This window comes from Dipteris shenzhenensis, unplaced genomic scaffold (assembly GCF_047967505.1).
Source record: "Dipteris shenzhenensis isolate YYH24624 ecotype China unplaced genomic scaffold, Dip_SZ_1.0 scaf0050, whole genome shotgun sequence".
In the NCBI taxonomy this organism is placed as follows: domain Eukaryota; kingdom Viridiplantae; phylum Streptophyta; class Polypodiopsida; order Gleicheniales; family Dipteridaceae; genus Dipteris; species Dipteris shenzhenensis.
In genome coordinates this window covers 90,144-95,263 of record NW_028239357.1, presented here as the reverse complement: position 1 = coordinate 95,263, position 5,120 = coordinate 90,144, and positions in this window count along the sequence as shown.

Sequence of the window (5,120 nt, the reverse complement as noted above, 5' to 3'; positions counted from 1 at the left end):
CCATGTGGAAAAGATTGGAAAAGGTGAAGTCCGCAACAGTCTTATGCACTTGATGCTTGGCGGATGTATCAGCAAAGATACCAGCTTAATATACTAGCTATTGTACATGTGCATTGTAAGCTTCAAGCTAAAAGAGATCACATAGTTTGAGTGTGGAATACTCATTTGAAGCTTGCACACAGTCACCTGTAAATGTCGATGGGAATTGATTGGAAATAGCCGCTATAAGAGCATCAGGGGCATTCGGCTGGTGTGTCCCATTAACACTAGAAAATATATGTTCTTTGGATTCAGCCGATAGAAATGACCACCAATTAGCAATCATGCCAGTAAAACCCTTTGTTGTCTCTACTGCAGCATCGCGAGGATTCTAGGATAGATTTGGACTAGAGACATCATATGGCCATAAAAGATCTTCAAGATATCTTTCATGGCTTGTGGTAGAGACGCCGTTGCAAATCAGCTTGCTCATTTAGCTCACCATCTGTGAAATGAGTGGGGAATGTCTGAAACTCACCCCACATGAATTGAGAACTAGGAACATCATAGAAAGTTGTGCGGTGACCATGCCATTGTTACTGGGGCTATTGCTGTTGTGATGTAGAAGCTTGTGCAGGATCTTCTTCTTCCATAAGCTCTGTTTTAACCCCTGAATTCATATAAAGAAGAGGACCAAAAGAGTTGGTGGAAGAAGTTTGAGGGGAACTAGGCAGAGATGGATAAGGAGACTCAAGGAGTGGCGGTGGAGAAGGAGGAGGCGACAAAGGTAAAGGAGGGGCTACTTCCTCAGGAGGAGGTGCTAAAGGCAAACGAGGAAATATTTCACTGGGAGGCTCATCCCTAGGGAAAGTCAATTTAGTGTCAAGATCACGATGCAGGGCATGATTGATTGGATGATTGTAGTCGAACCACTCGGTTATTTTGGGAGGAGAATCAACTACATTGTAAGGGGAGTCAACCATTTCCACATCAGGTAGATGGAGCCAAAACATGAAGGCAGGGGTGTCAGCCGGATGGAGAGAGTTATTTATAGGACTGGCCGATGAAGGAGGCAAAGCAGGGGGAAAGGAAGTATACATAGACTCACTAGAATAGGAAACAGTACCAGACTTGAGATTTTGTAATTCATCTAGAACAACATAAACATTTCTATCTAGCTTACCAACAGCCATCTAGAGATCATAAAGAGCAGTGTAGCAAGCATCAAGGTAGGCTTGTGTAGTGACGTTATGAGCATTACACCAATTCAGCTGTTGTTGCTCTACTGGAACATTATCATCAGTGATCGGAGCAAGAGCATACAGAGCGTGAACTGATTTCAAAGAACCATCCACAGATTCTACCTCAAAGCTGGAGGAGGTAGGCCATTTGACTGGCCGAAACATAAGCATAGGATGCAAGTGCTCAGAGGCAGTTACACTATCAAAATTGGAATGTATCTGTGGTGGATGATTTACCACTGTAGATCGTCTGTATTGGAGACTGGCATCAGTAGGAAACTTTGAAGCTGCAGTAAATGTAACCCAATCTTTGATTACTTCAATCTTCTTTGGTGGCATAGAATTGATGTATAGTTGTTGTGTCCTATTCTATAAGTAAGAAAGAAGATAGCTTCAGCCTCCACCTCTTGTGTCTCCCCTCTTGTGTTGTTGTAAAGGTTGTTGCAAACAAGACTCCTCCCTCTCTCCCACTTTCTTTTCATGGTATCATCGAGATCTTGGTTCATGGTCCATTCGTGGCGAGAAACTCAAGCAGCAAAGTAGAGGTCATGACATCCTGGTAAGAGGAACTACACCTCTTTTCATTCATACTTTGGGGAGGATTCTATGAAAGTACATAGTTATGAGTGCAAGGTGTGTTGTCTCACTGAGGCGACCTTTGGAACAAAGCTCGGGAGCATTACCTAGGTGAAAACTATTTGTTTAAAAGCCATTTCGGGCCTCGTTTTTGCATCGCAAGGTTGCAAGAGGCACTCGAAAGGAGTGGCCAATTTGGGATGTGTATGCAGGGATTTGCTATGTTGAGTGAAACAGACACAGAGATTTTGGTTTATGCCTTTGACGAAGAGACATTGAGAAGTGCAAAGCAGTGTTGGATGCCTTTCTATGCATAAATGTTGAGTGTGTGGTTGTTGATTACAATTGTCAATTGCATACCTACATTTTTCCCATCTATGCGACAGAAGATTGAGGTTGTAGAAACTGTGTCGTTTTCCTTTATGAGGTAGAATCTCTATTTTAGTAGTTGCTAGTTGCTAGTTGCAGTTAATTGAGATGGCATTTGAGACTCTCTCATAGATTGTGAGTGAGAAGCTGGACAAAAACAACTACTAGGCATGGAAGTTCAAAATTTCAAACTTGTTGATGGTTAAGGTCTATTGGGATTTCATCACAGGAGATGAATGGGAACATGTTCTTCCTGGTTCCCCCACCCCGGTGCAAGTGCAAGCTCTTAAGACCTAGCATGAGAGATCCAGAAAAGTTATGCACTGGCTTTCGATCAGTATTTCTGATCCTATGATTGTGCACATTCAGGATGCAAAGATGCCAAAGGAGGCATGGGACTCATTGTCCAAAATGTATAGCACAAATATGCAGGTACGAAATATGCAACTCAAACAGGGGTTGCAGAATGTACAAAGGGGGAATATGGACATCAATGACTACTCCATGAAGGCAAAGAAGTTGGCAGATTCACTTGCTTCTATTGGCACACCAATGGAAGATTATGACCTTGTGTCCGTGACCTTGAATGGTCTTGGTAAGGCATTTATTCGAGTCTGTGAGACATTTCCTAATTTTCATCAGTTGATTGCTCTTTTGATAAGTGAAGAGTAGAGGAATGGAACTAGCCCTTCAAGTGGAAATTCAAATGAGACTACCTTTTATTCAAAGGCAAGTAAAGGCAAAGGAAGAGGAAGAGGCACCCTGAAAGGGCACCTATAAACTTGGAGGAGGAAGGAGACCGAGAGCTATTCTTCAACCAGCCATGGGGAATCGAGGTTGGAAACCATACATCATTATAAATGGGCTATATCCCATAGCTGAATGTTTTAAGCTATTATAAGCAAACTCCAATATAGGAAGATACCCCAGGGGATTCACAAGAGGAAACTTATGATATCACGTGAGTGTACAATAGGGGGGTTTTTTTTAATGAGGCATAAGCTTATACATTAGGGGTGGGGGGCCTTTTATTTTTTCCCAATATTGAATTTAAGTTAGGGGGGCCATGCCATATTTAAGAGGGGGGGACATAGTATAGGCTACCTTGGATAACTAGTCCAAACAAGTTTGGTTTTGTGTATGGTTTTAAATAGTCATAGGGAAAGTAATCTAAATTTTCTTATTGTGTGATCTAAATGCTTGAGAAAGAACGTAGATTTAAGGAAAGGGGGGACATAATAGAATTTTGGTGGTATCTTATAAGCTTAAATAGGGGTGTTTTATCATCCTACATGGATCTTAAATAGGGGGTTTTCTTGAAGTTCATGCACGCAGGTGACGTCCCCCTTTCATGAAGGGTGAATCCCCCGGGGAAGATACTCTTCCCAATTAGTTTTCTTCTTACTTACATATGCATGAAGCATATCTTTAAGGACGGTTGACCCCTTCGGTTTGACCATCACTCTGTCGATGATCAGCTGAACTCATACTTAACTGAGTGTCCAATCTTTTCGCCAAAAATGGCTATTAAATTTTGCATCCAGATCACTTACTATGTTTGTTGGTAAACCATACAAGTGATAGATCTTTTCCACAAACAATTGTGCTGACTCATGAGTCTTCATGGTTGTCTTCATAGGAATAAACCTACACATTTTAGTCAACCTATCCATGACTACCCATACCGAATCATGGCCTCTATTCGTTCTAGGTAATCCGACCATAAAGTCCATAGAAATACTTTCCCACTTACCATCAGGAATTTCTTATGGACTTAGCAGGCCGATGTCCCCATACAAACCAGACCAATAGAATTGTCTTTTAGCTAATGCATAAGTCTTTTGTATTCCAAGGTGACCCGCAAACTAGCATGACATTCATAAAGAATTCGGTGCCTAACGTCTAAGTCCGATCACATACAAACTTTATCTTTATAGAGAAAGTAACTGCCCTCGATGGAAAAATGCTTCCATCGAGTCCTTTCATCGCTTATTAGCAACGTGTCCGAAATCCCAAACACAAGGTGAGACGTACCAATTTCTATAGCAATGCTCATCTCATCAGCGAGGCCAACTTCATTAGGTCTCTCCAAAGTAGGAGGTAAGGGTGAGGGATACCCTCCTTTTAATTGCATGCCACACTTGGGAATAATGTGGATCCGCTTCACACATATGCCTTAATGACTCCAACCAATCATTCTTAAATTGAGTAAAACTCAATTCATTAACCATGGGTGCACGACTCAAGTAGTCTGCAACCATATTATATCAAACCTTTTGATATCTTAATTGAAATTCAAAATCTTGAAGCATTTCATCCCATCGAGCTTTACGACCCTTCAATTCCTTTTGTGTAGATAGCTATTTGATACTCTCATGATCTAAGACTATCTTGAAGTGGGAGCCATACCAATAATGTCACCACTTCTTCAGAGCATGGATAATTGCATACAACTCCCTATCATAAGCTGAATAGTTATGTTGAGCACTATCCAACTTCTTACTTTCACTGGCTATTGGCCTTTCGCCTTGCAAAATAACGGCACCGACAACATCATTATTGGCATTCGTTTCCACCACAAATGGTAAATTTGGATCCACAACTTTTAATACATGAGCCATAGCAATTGCCACCATCGATGCTTCCCATGCCACGTCAATGTAACACAACACTCATGGGAAGCGTCGACATGTACGAAACTTCTGTGAAGTCTCGAGGGGTAACACATGAATGGTGTAAACTACTTTTTTAGAGCCTTTTCCTTTATTTTTATATGGACCTACTGAGTCCGACTTCCTTGCTTGCAACTTAGAACATTGGGCATGACCACCCCCAGATTTGGTTCCCACTCCTAGAGTCTCTCTACTCCTTAAGCACCTTGAATTCAGTCCTCAACCCACTGATGATGCTGAAAGGCCCCTTGCAGGATCAGAGTTATATGAATATATCAGTGGT